This window comes from Bacillus rossius, chromosome 3, assembly GCF_032445375.1.
Source record: "Bacillus rossius redtenbacheri isolate Brsri chromosome 3, Brsri_v3, whole genome shotgun sequence".
NCBI lineage: Eukaryota > Metazoa > Arthropoda > Insecta > Phasmatodea > Bacillidae > Bacillus > Bacillus rossius.
In genome coordinates, this window is record NC_086332.1 from 118,650,582 (window position 1) to 118,673,290 (window position 22,709).

Below are 22,709 nucleotides of genomic sequence, written 5' to 3' on the forward strand. Positions count from 1 at the left end.
TGGAGCCGATGACTATTGGAGTCAATGAATATTGGAGCCAACGAATATTGTAGCCAATGACTATTGGAGCCAATGACTATAGGAGCCAAAAGACTGTTGGAGCCAAAAGACTGATGGAGCCTTTTGGAGCCTGTTGGAGCATTTGAAACAATTGGAGCCAATTGATTTTGGAGCCCATTAATATTAAAGCCAATGAATATTGGAGCCAATGAATGTTGGAGCCAAAGACAATTGGAGCCAAAGACTATTGGAGCCAATGACTATAGGAGCCAACAGACTGTTGGAGCCAAAAGACTAATAGAGCCTTTTGAAAAGACTTTTGGAACCAAAAGACTGATGTCAATAAATGATGGAGCCAATGAATATTGGAGTCAATGACTATTGGAGCCAATGAATATTGGAGTCAATGAATATCGGAGCCAATGAATATTGGAGTCAATGAATATTGGAGTCAATGATAAATGACCTGCCTTTTCGTTGGCGGTGCTACCTTTTCGTTGTCGGTGCTTCCAAATGAGTTGCCTTTTCGATGACGGCGCTGCCTTTTAGTTGTCGGTGCTTCCAATTGCTGCCTTTACGTTGTCGGTGCTTCCAAATGAGCTGCCTTTTCGTTGGCGGTGCGGTTTTTCGTTGACGTTGCTTCCAAATGAGCTGCCTTTTCGTTGACGGTGCTGCCTTTCGGTTGTCGCTGCTTCCAAATGTGTTGTCTTTTCGTTGACGGTGCTGCCTTTTTGTTGTCGGTGCTTCCAAATGAGCTGCCTTTTCGTTGACGGTGCTGCCTTTCGGTTGTCGCTGCTTCCAAATGAGTTGCCTTTTCGATGACGGCGCTGCCTTTTAGTTGTCGGTGCTTCCAATTGCTGCCTTTACGTTGTCGGTGCTTCCAAATGAGCTGCCTTTTCGTTGGCGGTGCGGTTTTTCGTTGTCGGTCCTTCCAAATGAGCTGCCTTTTCGTTTACGGTGCTGCCTTTTCGTTGTCGCTGCTTCCAAATGTGTTGTCTTTTCGTTGACGGTGCTGCCTTTTCGTTGTCGGTGCTGCCTTTTTGTGGTCGGTGCTTCCAAATGTGCTGCCTTTTCGTTGGCGGTGCTGTATTTTCGTTGTCGGTGCTTCCTTTTTGTTGAATGCGTGAAGTACAAAATGTAGTGACTGAATATTTACTGGTTTAAAACCTCTTGGTGTTACTAAAATATTTTTCAAGGTCACTTGGTCCTTTAGCATGTATATAAAATGTCACGATGAATTGATTGAATATAATTAGCTAACGACGAAGGTCATGCGGACCTGAAATGACTAGCCTATACGTCTGATAATGACATGACTCGGTCTCATGGACTGAAGACAATTGTTCTATATGTGTGGCTTTGTACATGAACGGCTTATAGGTTATTTAGATTAATGAAAAATTATACTTTCATGTTAGGCAAATCGCCACTGTATTTAATTCGATGGTCAGGTATATTGTCTTGAGTTGTTTTTCGTAGAGTGAATGATTAATAAACTCCGCGAAAGGTAATGGAAAACAGAATCTAAAATTTTAATAATTTGTTACAACTGTCACTGGTCAAGAATCGAACCGTATACAGGAATCCATCGATTTAATTTGTAAATTAATAATTGATTTCATCGGAGACTTTTTGAATTTTTCCCGCATTTCTAGCTTAATAATTACATTATTTCAAGATGGCTCCCAAATTTCAATATTGCGGGCACCTCAGTAATAATAAATGATTACTGCACTGTAACAGGTTAGAATAAAACTAGCATGATGGTAAGACGAGTACACACAAGATGGTGTCCTCCAGCAGACGAAAACGTGATGATGGCAATGACCACTAGCAGGTGGTAGTTCATGGTAGCATGAACTGAACATAAAATGACGGATCCATGATGGTCGTCAAGGTCAAAGTCAAATATCAAGGTCAAGGTTAAATTTCAAGGTCAAGGTCAAAGTTCCAGGTCAACGTCAAAGTTCAAGGTCAAGGTCAAAGTTCAAGGTCAAGGTCAAAGTTAATGACAAAGTTCAAGGTCAATGACAAAGTTCAAGGTCAAGGTCAAAGTTCAAGGTCAATGACAAAGTTCAATGCCAATAGACAAGGTTAAAGGTATGGTGAACAGAAAATTATATTAACATGACGCCAGCACACTCTAGCAGACGAAAACAATATGACGGTCTCCAGCGGACGATGACAAGATGGCGGACATGACGTCATACTAGCTAACGATATATACCTTGATATTGGTGGTAGGTCATTCTGTAGGGTGGCTTTTGTGGAGGAAGGATCTGATCGTTTTTATTTTTTATTTTTTGCCCTCACCGGTTTCGAACCAAGGACGTGAATCGTTATAATCAATCAGAATTCTATTAAGTTAATTTTTTGAAGAATTTTGGAATTTTAGCCGATTTTCTAACATAAAAATTACGGATTTCCAAGATGGTGTCTAAATTTCAATATGGCGACCATAATGGTAATTGCAATATTAATAGCATCCAATATGACAATCGTAACATAAAGTGTAACGATGACATCGTACTTAACCGAGATGGATGGACGAAACGAAACATGCATCATATATATAATCCAAGATGGCGACCGTAACGATAACTGCAACAGTGGTTTATAAGATTTTTATTATTTAATTCGATTATTTAATTTTTTAATGATTTTTAAAAATTTTCTCGATTTTCTAACATAAAAATTGTGGATTTTAACGATTGCGGTCGTAACGATAATTGCAACAGTGACATTATAATACAAGATGGTGGTTCTGTCTCGAACAGGAAGTGCTATTATTACTTAAAATTAAAAAAAAAATTCATGTCCGAATATGCTTGTTATTTTTTTATATACCTTATTTAATTCTCAGTCTGGTAAATGTCTCGATAGCCGAGCGGTCAAAGGCGTATGTTTTCCAACCTAGAGAGCTGCGCTGGTTCGGATCACAGCGCTTCCAATGTATTTTACATAAAAAAATAAATTTAATATGTCGATAAGGACCATAATAGCTCTGGTAGGTAATGAAACATCGACCTTATGTGATGAGACAGAGCGATGCTAGCGCTATCTAGGAACAAACAACAGAAACAAAGTCGACGGTATTCAAGATGGTGGCCTCCAGTGGAACAGAAAAAAAACAAGTGCGCCGCTGGCGCTATCAAGGAACAAACAACATAAACAAAGTCGACGGTATCCAAGATGGCTGCCTCCAGTGGAACAGAAAAAATTCAAGAGTGTCGCTGGGGCTAACTAGGAACAAACAACAGAAACAAAGTAGACGGTATCCAAGATGGCGGCCTCCAGTGGAACAGAAAAAAATCAAGAGCGACGCTGGCGCTATCTAGGAACAAACAACAGAAACAAAGTCGACGGTATCCAAGATGTCTGATCCAATATTACGGATCCAATGTGTCTGCCGGGGTCAAGGTCAAGGTCAAAGGTCAAGGTCACGGACATCCAAGATGGCCACCGTGATCTACTTTTCCCGTTACTCTATGTCCCGTTACGTTGTGTCCCGTTACGCTCATTCAAGATGGCCGCCGTGACGTCCAATCCAAGATGGCGGGCCGCAAATCACAATCCACAGCCAGAAGCCAGTTTCAGGAAATACTATTATATACTACTATCGTCCATGATGACGTCAGAGGCTTATCGTAGGCTGTAGACATGGATGCTAAAGCCTACACATGGACATTTATAGCTGCTGGTATTTTTAAGGAATAAAATGGGAAATTTTCCCTCGAAACGGGAATTTTTCCCTCGAAAACGGGAATTTTTTTTCTTAAAACGGGTATTTTTGAGTCATTTTTAATAATTTTTAAGGAATTTTGAGGAATTTTTGCCGCCGTGACGTCACAAATCCAAGATGGCGGTCGACAATCTTCAATCCACAGCTAGAAGCTAGTTTCCGGAGGAACTATTATATACTACTAATACTTAATACACAAACACATCAATACATACACTTAATATTTTATAAAGTAAATACAACTCATGCTCTTGACATTAATGGCTAACCTATAAAAAATATAATTAAGAACCCCAATAATCATTGAGTTCTGGGCCACCGGTATTTCCAATTCCCGGACCCATGAAGCATCTTTCTTTTCGGTCTTCGATATTTGGTTCCAGCATTGTCTCCTTCGAACGCGACCTGATGGGATCCGAGTACTAAACATATAAAAATTAACATTAATTTCGTTGAAGTTTACAAGATATCCTAAAGATAATGGAATGACGGTATGACAAGTTAGCATGTCTCCATGAATACCATAAGCTGTGGAGGCATATGAGAATTTGCTTAGAGGTCCCAAATGGAATGAACATGGACTGATGGTTAATACGAGCTTGTAGAAATGATGTACTCAATTTTACTGGATGGTGCGCGTATACTCATACGATATCTGGCCTCGCCTTCATCAACGTAATCAAGGCCATCAAGATCGCCAGATTCTTCATTTTGCAAGGTGTTTCACGATCCACCAGCTGCAAATGAAAAAAAATACAATATACATTTCAGTTATAAAACCGAGCGACCATTCCTTGGAGGAATGCACAGGAAATTAGCGTAAAATAGAGATCTAGAAAATAATTAATTTAAATATGGACTACTTACATGGAGAGCAGAATGATGTTCACACCGTCACTTTTTTCACACAGTCGCTTCAGTGGAGCTTCTTAACACCGTCGCTTTCGAAGAGCTTGTGCGTTTCATGAGGCGATTGGGGATAACATGGCTACACAATAAATAATAAAATTGAAATGGAATGATGCAACTATGGGAACAATAATAAGGCAATGATCCTGAATTATTATTAAGCCACAATTGGTAACTATGGTACAATCACATTCGGTAAATATAATTGCGTCAATGATTTGAAATAAAAGTGTTAATGTTGTAATGTTAAGAACCTATTTCAATAGTTTTCCTTAATTTAATATCTTGCACATGTGTCCCATAACTAATTATAAGATAACTTTTTTTCCGGATTGACGTAGCATTTGTACGTTGTGTGGATCATACACAAAATAAGTTTTGTGATTTGACATGCTAACTTTTTAAAACTTTGTACTAGATTTACTTGCATGCCAACTAAGACTCCGTGTCTTAGTCGCACCATCGAGCCATCGATAAAACTGCTCTGCACGTGACTATCCGACGCTGCATATAGTTCCTGGTAACACAATAGCATGAAGTGTGACGACTGTGCTATCGCTGAAGATGAAACCATGTATTCTACTGAAGCGTATCATCGGCGGCTTCGGCCCATTGGAGAACATGTCGTAGCGTACACAACGACTTAGCAACATTCTAGAAAGGCCATTTTCACCCTCGTGACTCACCTACTCCAGTCAGCAGGGCAATCGTTCCAAGAATTTTTTCGTATGTGATCGCGTGAAGCTTTCCATGTTAGTGATTTAGCACCACAACGTCCAGAAAATAACTCGAACTTGCGACAACAGTGTCAATTCAGTCGATAAGTTAGGTCGTAAACGACGACCGTTGCTTTCTTACATACGATCAGTCAGCTCGGCGACGGTGCCCATCGACAACCGACTGAAGGTCCATCATCACAGTGCAACACATCGTGTAACTTGTTATTAACCAGAAAATGTTCATTATCCGCGCGTGACCCGTGAAATCCTGGGCAGCGTTATCCTCCAAATATGACATCGTTAAGAAAAACGAAGGGTTAAAGTGATATTTTATTTTTAATTAACCATATGACGCTAACTATGTTGGAATTTAAAAATATTCTCCATGATATAATTGCAGTTAACAAATAATATTTTAATACCTAAATATGAAAACACAAATTATAATATAAATAAGTAGTTTTTTTTTTCATTTTGCAATTGTGCTATTACCGTTTACCTACCAACATGATATCGACCCTTTAATAGCGAAATTACACCATAGAAATGTAAAATCACATAGCAACCTGTCCGTGTAGTAAGAGAACCCAAGGTAAGATGTTTGGAATTATTGGATGCTATATTGTAAAGTGGGTACCTCTGAACATCAGGTATCCGTGTCGCAGAAGAGAAGTGACAACGGTTTTCACGAACATACATGCGGCCGCCTTATTCTCGCCATCCGAGTGGATCATTTGCAAAAAATGGTTCCGCAATGTTGATGCAACATTATATAGACATTTAGAACATTGCAACACATTGTAACACAGAAAACATACCAGATGATTATATTTGCTACTTAAGCAGAAGGAACTCAAATAACATTTAACATGGTATCTTAACACCTACTTCAAGCTTAACATCATAATATACATCACGCTCATGTTACTTGTACAAGAATTGTACACACACACACGTGCACATACAAACACAAGGCAACTTCGCTATTGTCTATAATTACGTAATTTAACGTTTTAAGGTAAGTAGTAAAGGTCTAAGAGCAGGTGAGTAATGGACAGGCACGGTAGGTTGTTATTGAGAAGCTCACTAGCCTAGGATCGACATTACATTATGGCGAGGTTACGATTTGCGATACGGCGTTCATAAATTTTTCAGCAGTTATCTTATCATCTTCGCAACACCTGGATTTCTTTTGCAGCATTACGTGCCAAAAACTTATATAAATGTGTCACGACAATGCCTGACTAGTTTATAACGAAAAAAAAACTTTTACTGCATTCTGAGGCTGGTTTATCCTAGTGCATCAGATGTACATTTCGATTGCGAAAATCTCACTTATACCTGGATTTGCATTTAGAAGTTAAGGGCCCTACGTTCCTGGTTTCAGACTGTACACAGAGAAAGTGCTCTTACTAACGAGAGTGGAGTACGAGTTTGAAGTCTTCGTCGAGCACGCAAGAAGTGGTGTCCTGTTCTATGCCTTACTCCATGTGCACAGACTAGTACATGCGGTAACTCTTTGCGGAGCTCTTCCGATACCTGCTACCAGAGATCATCTAGCAGGCGGTGTTGGTACTGAGTTGGTTCGGACACTTCCGCCAGCAGAGCGAGCCGCTGGAGAGCGAGCTCTGCGTGCCACGACTACTGAAGACTAGTGGCAACTCGCTAGCATCACTGCTAGAGCCGGAGCCAGCGAGTGGCAACTCGCTAGCATCACTGCTAGAGCCGGAGCCAGCGAGTGGCAACTCGCTAGCATCACTGCTAGAGCCGGAGCCAGCGAGTGGCAACTCGCTTGCATCACTGCTAGAGCCGGAGCCAGCGAGTGGCAACTCGCTACCATCACTACTAGAGCCGGAGCTAGCGAGTGGCAATCCGCTAGCGACGTGACAGAATTAAAGGCAAGTTACGATGAGGTTTGAAAACCACGAAAACTGAGTGATGGGCCTAAAGAGTTTGTTTTGTATCTACCGAAATCTGACTAAAGCCACGTTGTCATATAACTCAGTAAAAGACCTGTATACTTAATGACATGGTTTTACAAACAATATTTTATGTGCACCAGTAGCCTGGCGCGTATAATTAAGGATTACGTATACCAGCTGGTGTTAATCCTTTAATTGCCCATGTTAGTTGTGTGAGGATTATAACCCCATCAGTTTTACATTGTTAATTAGTTATTTATGCTTGTATTTGATTATTGTTTAAAAAGTATTGATGTGAACGTGTAAATTAATATATGTATATGTGCAGGTGCCTTGTATTGTTTATGTTCAACTTTTAACATATTCCCTTTAGTGTAGTTTAAGACAGATCAATACCATGATTCAGTATGATTGGTAAATTGCTGATTGCTCGGTTGTTAATCCTATTTGCCAAAGTATATTTTTTGTAAAGGCAGTATCAGTAACGTTACGTTTATTTGTTACAGTGTTATCACCGAGTAACGGTGAGTATACGCTGATAAAAGTTTTCAAATTAAGTATTGAAGCGTTATTCAATGTCACTCACTAGTATTGTTAAATGCTTAACAATGAATAAATAAATATATTTCTAGTTACTGCGACACTCTCTTTGTTATTTCCATTATCACCTGCTAGCCCAGTGATAATCTTTTATAATTCTTGATTACGCTCGGAGCTATAACTAATTATCATAAAACCATATTTAACCAATTTCACCTCTTAAAGGTATAATTTCATAAATAATTAAAGTGTGGTTGGTATTTGTCGAAAGGTTTTTTTGGTATCCAAATTACTTTATTATGCTTGATTATTTTCAGAGTTATAATTAATTATCTTAAACGATATTTACCCCTCTTTTATTCCTTTAAGGGTGGAATTCTGTATTTATATATAGCCTAAGAGTTATTTAGGAGGAAACCTTTCAAATAAACAGAAATAATCAAAATCCGTCTATAAGTTTTAGATTGATGCTGGATCGTACAGATAAATGGACCAAAATTGTGGAAACTATATTTTCGAGTTCTCAATAATGTTAAGGGGGTGCCTCCCATTTTAGGTCATGATTTTATATTTATATCAACCATTGATAAACTTTTAGAGTTTTCAATTGTTTAACTTTCACAAAATTAAAAATATATACAGCGCATACTTTTTGCATAATTAGCTGCCAAAGTTACATTTTTAACATTTCTAGGTTGTACAAATAAGGAAATTTTAATTTATTGCAGTACAGAAACATTTTAGGTTTAACTGCAATGCCACTAGCTACTTCATTATATGGTTTTCACTTCTATCAAAAAAATTGATTTCACGTGTCTTGGCTGTCAAAATCGTAACAACTTTTATAGTTTTGAAATGCCAGGTAAAATTAAATAATATTTTCTGAAAGAAATTCAAACCATTTCTTGAAGTTGCCAGTGGCATTGCAGTTAAACCAAAAAAGTTTCAGTTCTGCCGTACTTTAACTATAGGTACATTTAAAGCCCAGATTAAGTTAATAATTTATTTTAATTTATATTTCTTCGTCCTGAATATATTTTTATTATTTGGAAACTCTTTGGATTTGATATGCATATCTATGTAATTGAAACTCTATGACTGAAACGAACGTTTGAGGACTAGCAATTGCAAGGACCCCTCTAAGAACAATTGAACTTCTAACGGTAAATTGCTAATTTGACACCTTGTTTATTAATGTAAAATTTTATAACTAAATGTCTTTATTTTAAATGTATCGTAAGATTTTGTGTTCCGCGCTATAGTTGCGCGCGGAATTGATGTATTTCATTTAAAAGATTTGTAACTATCATTAGTTCTCGGCCAATCAGGATCCGGATTTTAAATGTGGCACGCATTGTTAAACTACTTAAATTAAGAAGGTTTTAAAAAGGGAATGTAATGGCCTATCAAGGAATGGACACGTATCTGACATCGCCGAAAAATTATCTTGAAGAATAGCTATTTACAAATAGGCATCCGCACAAAAGGATGAAAGGAACGGATTGTTTAAGTGTCATTGTATATTAATAGGGATTTATCCAAAAGGATAAAGATTCTAGGAGTCCATAAATACGTGAGTAATATATGACTGTGTTTGTTAGTCCATCTCGTTAATACGAAACACGTATCACGCCCATATATAATTTATTTTATGGCCCTAACTTCAAGAAAGACATTGAGAAACTTAAATATTGTAATATTAATTACGGGGATTTAATTTGACACTCGTATAACACACAACTTTTATTACCCAGTGGCCTGGGAGAGAGAGCATCAAAACTCTACCGACATAAACAATTTTGATCTAGCCGAGGTAAAAACATATGTAAATCATAATTCTAGACTGAATCTGTGTAAACGATATTGGACCCGAACAAAAGATACATTTGATTGCTAAGTAAATGTGCGCATCGTCACTCCAGACATTTTTCAATATATGTATGTGTTCTGCAGTGCCAACAATTATTAAAATTTTGAAAGCAAAAATATTTTTCCTTTTGCTAAAAACCTGAGATAATTCTGACTTTCATTAATAAATGATTAAAATTACCATTGTGTTTTTTAATATTATTATATACCTATTTTCGACTGTATCCCTACACACAAGCATATGTGCATATATATAATCAAGTATAATAAAATATCAACAACAGTTAAGCTAGTAGTTGCACATATTAATCTGGCGCCACAAGCAATGAGGTCTTTAGTAGTTGTACACTGCAATAAATTAAATTCTCCTTATTTGTAGGCTACAACCCAAAAATGTTAAAAATGTAACTTTGGCAGCTAATATTGCAAAAAGTATGCGCTGTTTATATATTTCATTTAATGAATGTTAAACAATTGAAAAAGTCTACAAGTTTATTTATAATTACTGTAAACTGAATTGAAATGGGAGGCATCCCCTTAATACTCATTTCAATTTGTTTCTTCATAATTTCATCTAATATACCGATTTTTTTACCTCAGTAGTGTTATTATTACTATAGAAAAGTTCCCGCACTTGTGAGTGATGGTTTCAATTTAAATAAAGTAATACTCATTTCTAACGCACTGTAGAACATAGGGAAATATTTTTAATAACCGCCTTGTTAATGTTAATTTTTTTACTTTATTAACATAAATAACTTTCAAAATACGGGTTAATAACGTTTTAAATGGTTTTATTTTTATATATATGCGTATATATACTAACATATTTATATTAATATATGTGCGTTAGTATATATACGCAAATACACACACACATATATATATAGTGTCTTTTTGTATGTGGGTGTGGGAGGGAGGGGAAAAGAGAGAGAGAGAGAGTGTGTGTGTGTAAATATTCACTATTAGTTTTAGTACAAATGATTCCATTCTTCTTTCCCTGCATAAAAATTCATTTACTTGGGCGGCGCAATTAGAACCTACTGGTCCTCTCTAGAATTTAAATTATTTACACCTAATCCAAAATATATTCAGAGAAAAACCAAATGTCTAACATTTGTAGGGATTCAAATTACATGATAAATTACGTAAAAATAATTGCCTTATTGTTAAATTATAAAAAAAAAACTGAATATAAGTCTATGTGAAAAATACATCGGAATTTAGTGTCTCAACAACTTGCTTATTAATTATGAATATTAAAATACGAGGGTACAGTTGTGTAGCGAATAAATGTGCACATTCATAGCGCAGATTATGAAATGTCTACACGCGTCCTAGCCGAATATGCATCTGCAACGCCAAAACCTTCATCTTCGCTTCTGACCACTCCCGTCAATCACAGCTCTAGACAGCATGACAGTAGTATATAATAGGGCATACTGAAACTGGGTCCGGGGCGTGGAGCTGGAGCCGGGTCAATGACCGATTGCTCTGACGTCACGGCGGCCATCTTAGATGGTTGTGACCTTGACCTTTGAACTTGACCTTGACATTTGACCTTCAAAATGAGGCAAAATTGTCCAAAATTAAGCAAAAATTGCCCAAAATTCCTCATAATCCGCCAAAATTTACGTTTTTGTGAAAAAAAATTCCGCCAAAAAATCTCAAAAATTCCTCAATTCAAAAATCAGGATTTCGAAAATCCTCAAAAGTCATTTTGCCCTAGAAAGAACCCAAATTCCTAAAAGAGGCTTAAGCATCCATGTCTAAAGCCTCCGATAAGCCTCTGACGTCATCTAGGATTATGACCGCCATTTTTAAATATGACGTCACCGTCGCAGTTTCCGTTACGATCGCCATCTTTAACTTTTTTATTTATTATCCGATTTTAATAAATTTTTTTTTAATTTATAAAAAAAATTATTTAATAAAATTTTAATGAAAACTATTTAAAAAAACAAGCATTTACGACACGGAATTCGGAGTCCGTGGTTCGAACCCAGTGAGGGCAAATAAAAAAAATAGCGACAGGCTCCTTCCTCAATGGTGGGTGAGGCAGACTGACTCCCACCACTTTTTTTCAAAGCATATATATCAACAGGTAGTATGACGTCATGTCCGCCATCTTGTCTTCGTTGCTGGAAGCCATCATCATTGTATCGTCGGCTAGAGTGCGCTAACGCCATGTTAGTTTAATTCTTATCCGCTAGAGTGCAGTAATCATTTATTATTGCTGTGACACCCAAAATCTTGAAATTTGGCCGCCATCTTGAAAATCCGTAATTATTTAGCCAGAAATTCGGGAAAAGTTCCAAAATTCATTAAATAAATCACTCATTAATTTACTTATTGATTCGATGGATTCCCGTCCTCGGTTCGATACCCAATGGATGCAATAATGTTTAATTTTATGTAAAAAATAATAATTTTAATAAACCATGTTCAACATTCGTAAAGAGACTCTAAATCCTCTGCGACCATCATCCTATCAGACATTAAGACCACCATATTGGAAATGCGTAATTTTAATGCTAGAGATTCGGGAAAAATTCCAAAATTCATAAATAAATCACTCATCAATTTACATATTGATTCGATGGATTCCTGTCCTTGGTTCGATCCCTGGCCGATACAAAACAACTTTAATTTAAAAAAACACTAAAAAAGTGTTAGGTTTGAGTAAATAAAAACCCCACAAGTTCTATTAAAAAACTTTTATTACATAAATTCTACACTACTACAAGTACAAAAAAACACAGACAAATTACTAAAGTTTTGTGGATTCGTCGATTTCCGCATCAGCCACCCACGAATTAAAGCGAGGTGGAAAGCCCCACCACTTGACGTAGGACCGTCCTTTTCTTCGTTTTATAATCTTTTCCACCAAGTACATATCGGGATACAACGTAGGCTGAATCTCTTCGGCATAGAAGCCGCCATGGATAGGTTTGTGGTCCAAATCTTCGAGGTAGTAGGTCCTAGGCTCTGATTCACGAACACGTGTCACACGGAAAAGTTCGGGACTCCAGTTCGCAGTGAAACCTTTCTCGAAGATACCTTTCTGCTTGGAGATTCGCACAATGTCACCGACGTTAGCTTTACGCTTTCGCGGATCTTTTTTCTTTGTGTTGGAAAACACTGTTTGAAGCAGGCGATTGTCCGTTACGTCCTTTGGCTTCATTTTCGTGGTAGAATGCACCGTGGAATTATACTCGCTTATTAGTTTCGGCAAGATGTCAAGCCACTTGTAATTTCCGTTAGCCGTGAACTGTCGCCACATCTTGGAACACAAAGTTCTGTTAAACCTTTCGACAACGGAGGCTTTGACATTACTAAATGAAGAGTAGTGTTTGATGACATACTTCTTCATAAAAGCCTTCAAGGTTGCATTGTAGAATTCTTTCCCGAGGTCCGTTTGCAGGTGCGACGGTACACGTCCATCACGCAAAATATTGTTCATGGCCTTGGCTACGTCAGTTGCAGTCTTTGATTTGACAGGTCTCGCCCAAGCAAACTTGCTATAAACATCGATGACTGTCAACATGTACTTGAAACCTTTATTCAATCGGGAATACGGTATCATCTCAACAAGGTCCGCCTGGAATAAATCATCAATTCCACGAACTACGACTTTGCGACATAGGTATTTCCGTCTAGCAGGAGCATGAAGTTCGCGAGCGATTCCGGTTTGACTCATTGTATGTAGCGGCTTCCCTCAGTTCTTCAAGTATGGAGACTATTTCGTTGATGTGCGAATAGTTTCCTACACTAAGCGAAGCATGTAGAATTCTAAGACGATCAACTAATTCATTGGGGTCGTCCCAATTAACATAGTCAAATACCTGATCACTTTCTAGCTATTTTAAACCTTCACCATGTATCATTAGTTCACTGAAGAGATTAGCGAGAATGTCAATTTTTCATGATCTTCGTCTTTATATACACCACTATCTGGATCGTTATCGCGAAAATGTGCATTTGTTAGCTCTAGCAGTTTTTTGTACTCTTGTAAGTCTTTGTGAGAATATCCTTTAGGCTCCCTGCGAAACAGCAATTCGTACAGACCCGGAGTCCCGCGCGTTTTGAACTCTGCTACGCGCACGATATTTCCTGGTAGAAAGTCTATTTCTTTAGCACCGAGGAACCACTTATTATGTTTTCTGTACACTCAGTAGGTCGTGTCATTATTCCGGCTCGTAAACAATATCAGGTATGGTCGGACCATTGCATTAACTTGATGTCCCTTTTTCGGTATTTTCTTCTTGTGCATGGACTCTGTACTTGTTAAGTCCTCTTCGTCTCAATTTGGTTCATACTTTCTCTTCTTTACAGTCGGCATTTCATCTTCAACTTATGTCTTCACAATGATGGCTGGTTCTTCCTTGTTTTTAAGTTCGTCGAGGCGACTAGTGATTGGTTTAAATATCTCCTCATTTGCCATCTCACTTGCAAGTCTGGTTCGTCTAGCAAGTAAATATTTTTCACGAACAGACTGTATAGCTCGATGAAGGTCACTGGCCAGGTCCGACATTGTACTGGCTGGAAACTTATTGCAAGACCTCCTTTTATACTTTTTTATTCGTTCGCAGAAATTTCTTTCTTGTGTTTGGCCAAATCTGAATTTGTTGACAAGTGAGATAGTGATGCTTTCAGACTACTTTGAAAAGTCCTCAGATCATCACGTCATTGTGCATTCGATACTTCGATCATGTCGCGAATGCGAGAATCCGAGGCTTCCACACGCTGGTCGATGGCATCGAGATACTCTAGTAATTCCTTTTTCACACTGTCTACTTTTTGAGCCAGTAGCGAAATGTATTTGCGGATATCGCCGTCATGAGACTTTAGAGCAGTACGTAAGTCTCGACTGCTACGACCGAATTTCGTTTTGCTATGACTCACGTTTGGCGATAAACTGATCAAAACCTCGTCTGTACCTGCCCTTATATAGAGGCCAGTCTTTGACTATAACTATGAATCCGTGTTCTTCTTTCCAACACAAGGAGCACATGTCTTTGAATTCCTGGAATGTCATGTCGGTGTTTACGTGATCGTCATAAGCATGGCGTAAATTAAGTTCGTCCATGCGAAACAAAACTATGACATTCGCGTTGTCTCGTAGGAGATGTTTTGGAATACGACTGTACGTCTGACACAGGTATACGCAGTCTACCTTGGCGTGTCTGCCCATGGAAAAGTACTCTTGTATTATGCCTTGCTTCTCGCACATTACATCGTCGGAAACAAAGACGGAATTAGGCTTTGCTTCGTTTGGAGGTACAACATCGGTATTATCGCTAAACGGAAAATACTCCAGACCATCCACAGATTGTAGAACAGTTGCTAGGCGCTGGTACTTTGGCTGTTGCAACGACTTGGAATACAAGTAAACGTTCTCGAACCAAAGACCGTTTGGCTCCTCCAGTAAACTCAGCAGAACGCACGTTTTACCACAGTTGGACGGACCCGCCATTATGCAATGTACGGCAGAAGGCAACAATAAGCCATGTCGTGATTCACGCGCACTAAATATATCGTCTTGCGTAATGCGCACAGGCAAACACACGTCTTGCTTGACGACCTGCATTGTACGGAAGAAATTGTATAAAATCAAACACATTTATACTTTCTGGTCAGTTGTGCGTAATGACGCGAAGAGGTAAGAACAAAAAACACATCGGTGCAGGACTCGTGAACTCGCTGATAAACAATCTGCTATTCGAGCTACACATTCCCGGCTACAGATTCTGCGGCCCCGGCCCTAAACTAGCGAAAAAGTTAGCTCGCGGTGACGTGGGCATTAATTCTCTCGACGAAAAGTGCAAGCAGCACGATATCGCATATTCATTAAGCAAGGATCTGGAATCCAGATACCGAGCCGACGTGATATTGGCACAGGAAGCCGAGGAAATAAGCAAATCGCCGGACGCGGGACTAGGAGAGAAAATTGCAGCGTGGGACATTTCCAAAATCATGAAGGCAAAGACGAAATTAGGACTGGTCAAAAACTAACTCACGCAAGACCAAACGCAAGACTGGTGCAGGCGTGCAAAAAGCCAAGCAAAAATTACAGACTCTCGTCAAGAAGATTATAGGAGGTTTTCTTCCTTTGCTTTTGCCTGCATTGGGTGCTCTCGGCGGCCTCATCGGTGCAACGAGCGGTATAGTGCGGGCAGTCAACACTTCGAAGAATGAACGCAAGCAGTTAAAAGAAGCACAGCGACACAATGCCAGCATGGAAGCCATTTCCATGGGTAAAAAAAACGGCGCAGGACTCTACTTGCAACCTCACAAATCAGGTCGAGGCATGAGAAAGAAACGAATGAAAAAATCCTAAGTTCTTTGCCGAAACGTCCGCTCACCAATATAGATTTGTTCAGGTATGCTCGAAAACTGAAAATACCAAATTTCCGCGGCGTGTTTATGCGAGACACTTTGCCCAGCAAGCCAAAAACGCACGAACGCGCCATCATTAATTTAGACACGTCGGCGGGTCGCGGCACGCACTGGGTGGCCTATGTAAAGACTGGAAACATGGCCGAGTACTACGATAGTTTTGGAAACTAAGGCCTCCGCCAGAACTGCGACAGTACCTGGGCCGGTCCACTATGTTGTTTTACAATTACGAAACGGAACAGAGGCCTAATCAAACAAACTGCCGACACTTGTGTCTTCGCTTTTTAACAAACAAAAAATAGCTGACAATTAAAAATTGCTACTTAAAGGTTGAGCAGTGATGATAATTTATTATTCATGTCGATAACACTTACATTGACAGGTCACGCATCTGAGCTGCGGGCGGTTCATTTCCCGCCTCTGGATTTAGACGGAGAATGGTGTATCGGACTCGTAGATTTTCAAACGTATAATGCCATACCTAATATCGACGAGGAAAACTGCAAAATCTGCTTCCTGAAAAGTGATGGGACCGCTCATGAAATACAGTTACCTGTTGGCTCTTACGAAATTGACGACATTGCAAAATACATAAGTGATATGTTACCACAGGATGTAGACTTTCAACTGCGTGGAAATCCAAACACTCAAAAAAGCATTCTAACATGCAGTGAAAATGTCGACTTTACGAAACCTGGGACCATAGGAACGATGCTCAGATTCGAATTAAAGGTGTATGATACAGGAAGAACGTACGAATCTACGCGCGCAGTAAACATTTTGCCTGTGAATGTCATAAGAATAAACTGTAATTTGGCAAGTGGAACGTATCTCAATGGAAGACTATGCAACATGCTGCACGAGTTTTCGCCGATGGTCCCGCCAGGATATAAATTGGTCGAAGTACCGCAAAGTATCATTTACGTTCCAGTCGTCGTGAAGTGCGCACACGAAGTCGTCGTCCGAATCGTTGACCAACGAGGACGATTGGTGAATTTTCAAGACGAAGAAATTACATTACGTCTGCACTTGAAGCGATGGGCATAAAGTTCGTAACACCGAACAGTTACTAAAGAAATCGAATTGCCGTGAATAAGAACAGTTCTCTACCAGACATCGGTGCATTAACACCTGACAGCATAAAGTATCTTCTCAGTATTGGACAAGTGCCGAATAAATATGGAAGACGAAATCCTCAACGTGGAAGATCCGGTCATTTTTGAAGACAGCATTACGAAAATGGAATTGCACGAGTACCAGCCTTTCCTGCTCGGACCGTACGCACTACCATCGGAAGTACGCATTGCAGTACAGCACCAAGATATTTGTACTTTACCTTCAGTCATTTCTACGTATAAGAGGCACGCTTACAAAAGCGAATGGTACGCATCCGACAACAACGTCAATATCCTGCAATGGTATTCTTCACCTAATCGAGTGCATTACATATGTACTCAATGGCATCGAGGTAGACCTAACGAGAGATGTAGGCATAACATCTGCTATGAAAAATTATCTTTCGCTCACGCCAAATGAACTGACTGCTGCAAAGATGGCCGATTAAGCTCTCGAGGATGAATATAAGCTTCCGGTTTATGGCGAAGGAAAGTTCGAAGTTTGTGTTCCTCTGTCCATGCTTCTTGGATTCGCTGAGGACTACAAGCATATAATAATTAATTCGAAACAAGAGCTCGTACTGCTTCTAGCCAACAGGCACATTAATGCAATTGTCGCCGCTGCAGAAAACCCTCAAGATGTCTCGCTAACACTAAAGTCCATCAAATGGATGCTGCCCCACATCCAAGTGAGCACCGTTGAACGAGTCAAGATGTTGAAGAACATAGAAAATGGCAAGAACTTCGATGTGCCATTCCGATCCTGGAGCCTGGAAACTTACCCTGGCTTGCCTCATAGTCAGCGTAACAATTGGATAGTGAAGTCCAGCTTCGCTACGGAAAAACCAAGATACATCATCGTCGGGTTTCAGACCGGAAGACAGCTCAATGCAGGAGTAAGTCGCTCCGTATTCGATAACTGTCAAATACGCAATGTAAAAATATTTTTAAAAAGCGAAAGTTATCTGTACGTTGACATGAACACGGACTTTGAAAGTGGAAGATTCCTTCTAGCATATCAAATGTATGCCAAGTTTCAGCAAGCTTACTATGGGCGGAGACAGTCACCGATACTGAGTCCCGACAGTTTCAAGAACAAGGCACCGTTAATGGTGTTTGATGTTTCCAAACAGGATGATCGAATGAATTCAAACATCATCGACTGTAGGATCGAGATAACGACTAGCGGAAATATTCCGCCAAACAGCTATGCTTTTTGTCTGATACGTCACGATCGGCTTGCATCGTACAATTGTAGAGACAAACTTGTGAAAATTCTGACATAAATACCGTTTCGTTTTCGATGTTAATTTAGTTTTGACCGAGCATTGCTAGCGACAAGATGTACTGCAACCTGCAAGGTTTTCAGAGTCAAAATGGATTCGTGCTCAAGGAAATTAGCGTCACCTCCTGAGGCAAGACTCGAACACGCACTTTCCGACCTCCGTATCCGTGGAAACTACTAGACGAAAAAAGTAAACGGTCTAATGAATGGCTATGTAAATATTAACACGGACTAGTGTGGGACCAAGGAAAGATTCCGTACCACCAAGTGAAAAACACTTTTGAAGATTTACTAGTTCAAAACGAAATAATCTACATTGCCGGACCTGAACAGAAGAAATGGCTGAGCAAGTTGTGTGATGCATCAGTTGTAATTGTAGACCTACAGACCGACTACGGCTGTCCTTCCCTGCGCAAGCTTAGTGCAATATACGATGTGCAGCCACGTGACAAGTTTGATCGTGTCTGTGCCTGTACAAACTCGCAGTTAATGCAGACATGGCACGCACAGTGTTAGTGGGATTCTGTATATATAAATGGTGTACATCCGTACGAGCCTTCAGTTGTCGTTCGACCTGCAAGAAGATGTTTACGTTTCATCCTGCTAACGTGTACGTGAGCGCAAGACCTAGCTTCAGCAGTGTTGAGTACAGCTACTGGGATTCCGGGTATTTACGTACATATATAGAAACCTGTGATGGAGGCGCTCAGCATTGGCGGTTTGCGCACTTTCCTGTGTCCTACGAACTGACTCAGCAGCTGGTAGATTGTTGCGAACCTGGAAACTGTGCCGTCTATCACATGAGACCACACACAATCCTTCCTGCTAGCATCACTGAGGTAGTCGCCTCGTCTGCATGTGCAACACCAAACATGGACGTGTTGCAACCTGTTGCGACCTGTGATGCTTCTACGCAGACGTCCAAACGGTGTGCATCTCGTCGTCGCATCTTAGGCAGTGAATCTGTCCCAACTGGCACTGAGCCAAAGCCCAGGCGTAGACGTGGTCACAGACGTCATCGACCATGTCTTGTCGGAGTTGTCGACGTCGCAGAAGATGACCAGCTGGAAACCTGTGTTCCTGATCCCGTGACTGGTGAACCAGTTGGAACTGGAGTCAACGAACCAGTTGGAACCGGAGTCGACGAGTCAGTTCGTGCGGCATTAAAGACATTGCTTGTGAAAATGCTTGATTCCTTAACCTAATATGTATTTGTGTACTTTTTATAAATAAATGTGTAAAACTTGAACTCGTGTGTTTTTTATTTCTACAATTTTTTTTAGATACCTAATAGGAAAACAATAATTTTAAATACAGACAATAATTTGACTCATGTAGTATACCAGTAGACCACGGGTATATAAGCGAGGTTCAGACGACTGGACCCGCAGTTCACCTCTGGCCGCGGTGCAGTACGGACGTGCTCTCTCCAGTAATTTTCGTGAGATTTAGTTATGTCGACCGGAATAGACTGTCTACCGTCAGCAGCAGGGACCTCGATGGCAGCAACGTTGATGGAGTCGGAGATCCCGATACCATTTGCAGAGGAGACCACGGCAGCGGAGAGCTCAATGGCTGAGGTGTAGACAGCTGTGGAGATCCCGATACCTGCTGCAGAGGAGACAAGGATGCGAGCTGTTCCACCATCAGCTGATGTTTCATCATCTGCATTCCAGACATCAATTAATGAAGAGCATACATCGCATCAATGCAAATATTGTGGTGCATCAATAACCTGCAGTAGGTCTCTGACAATCTCACGAGAGACATATAAGTGCGACAAATGCGAGAAGGTTTTTTCGCATTGAAACAGTCTGGATAGTCACAAGATTATGTGCATAGGAAAATAATCAAGTGATAGTATGCTTCCATACCATCAGACATCATCATTTATTGTCTTACCTGAGGCGATAGTCAACAAAAGAGCAGTAGTGAATTTCCAAAATTTGAAGGACCAGTTTTGTTTTAAATGGAGTATTTTGGCAAGATTTGTCGAGGGAAGTCATCAAAACCGTGTTGATAAGAGGTATTATGATTTGGAGAATAAGTACAATTTCGATGGACTGTACTATCTGCCACCATTAAATCAGATAAAAGTTTTTGAGAAAAATAACCCTGAAGTCTCAGTTAATGTGTATGCGCTAAATGAGGATAACAAGGTATGTCCGATTCGGGTAACCAAACAAGAAAGAAAAAATCATTTCGATTTGTTGCTTGTGACAAATGAGAGCGGTTCTGCACACTACTGCTACATCAAAAACTTCTCCCGACTTGTGTGACCCCAGGTTACAAAACATCAACCTAAGATTTATATGTGTAAGATGTGCTTTAAGTATTTCGCTAAACGACCTCGAAAATCAGGACTGACAGCTATACAGTGTCTTGAACAGCACAAGATTAAATGCGGAAATAGATCTTAACCAAGTTTTTAGTAATTTGTCTGTGTTTTTTTGTACTTGTAGTAGTGTAGAATTTATGTAATAAAAGTTTTTTTAATAGAACTTGTGGTGTTTTTATTTACTCAAACCTAACACTTTTCTGGTATTTAAATTAAAGTTGTTTTGTATCGGCCAGGGATCGAACCAAGGACAGGAATCCATCGAATCAATATGTAAATTGATGAGTGATTTATTTATGAATTTTGGAATTTTTCCCGAATCTCTAGCATTAAAATTACGCATTTCCAATATGGTGGTCTTAATGTCTGATAGGATGATGGTCGTAGAGGATTTAGAGTCTCTTTACGAATGTTGAACATGGTTTATTGAAATTATTATTTTTTACATAAAATTAAACATTATTGCATCGATCGGGTATCGAACCGAGGACGGTAATCGATCGAATCAATATGTAAATTAATGAGTGATTTATTTAATGAATTTTGGAACTTTTTCCGAATTTCTAGCTAAATAATTACGGATTTTCAAGATGGCGGCCTAATTTCAAGATTTTGGGTGTCACAGTAATAATAAATTATTACTGCACTCTAGCGGATAAGAATTAAACTAACATGGCATCAGCACACTCTAGCCGACGATACAATGATGTTGGCTTCCAGCAACGAAGACAAGATGGCGGACATGACGTCATACTACCTGTTGATATATATGCTTTGAAAAAAAGTGGTGGGAGTCAGTCTGCCAGCACCCACCATTGAGGAAGGAGCCTGTCACCATTTTTTTTGCCCTCACCGGGTTCGAACCACGGACTCCGAACTCCGTGTCGTAAATGCTTGTTTTTTTAAATATTTTTCATTAAAATTTTATTAAATGAATTTTTTTATAAATTTTAAAAAAAAATTCATTAAAATTGGATAATAAATAAAAAGTTAAAGATGGCGATCGTAACAGAAAATGCGACGGTGACATCATATTTCAAAATGGCGGTCATAATCCTAGATGACGTCAGAGGCTTATCGGAGGTTTTAGACATGGATGCTTAAGCCTCTTTTAGGAATTTGGGTTCTTTCTAGGGCAAAATGACTTTTGAGGATTATCGAAATCCTGATTTTTGAATTGAGGAATTTTTTTTGGGCAATTTTTGCCCAATTTTGGACAATTTTGCCTCATTTTGAAGGTCAAGGTCAATGTCAAAGGTCAAGGTCACAACCATCCAAGATGGCCGCCGTGACGTCAGAGCAATCGGTCATTGACCCGGCTCCAGCTCCACGCCCCGGACCCAGTTTCAGTATGCCCTATTATATACTACTCATGTCCCACCAGTTTCCGAGGTCACTACGTTTATGTATATTACAAGCAGTTACATCACAACTTTTCGAATACAGTTCCATCATATATACGATTATTCAGTTTATTTTCTCACGACTTAAATAAATATAACAATGTCATAGCATTCAGTATTTTGGTATCTTAACCATTTACAATAAATACAAATTATTTGAGGATTTTTCATTTAACGCAGAGTAGTTTAATATGATAATTTTACAAAAAATCTTAAAAGACACGCAACTGCTATTATAATAACAAAACTTGCTACATTTTGAATTTTCTTGGGAGCAATATGTTAACAAAGTATGAAAAACACAAATATTTACACGATTCATTTAAACTAAATTGTAAATGCTGAATACATCTGGCAGGAATTATTTACGACTGATTGTTTAAGTGTTCACTTAATGGTGAACTGACATTACAAAACAAAACGAGCATCAAGTGGATTAACAAACCAGTATAACATGTTAATATAGAA

General features: G+C 39.2%; 1 protein-coding gene across 2 annotated transcripts in view; it reads right to left on the bottom strand.

Moving 5' to 3' along the window:
- The window catches only part of LOC134531196 (alpha-tocopherol transfer protein-like), a 220,357-nt gene that overhangs the window by 43,496 nt on the left and 154,152 nt on the right, over positions 1-22,709 (bottom strand). The window lies entirely within an intron of this gene.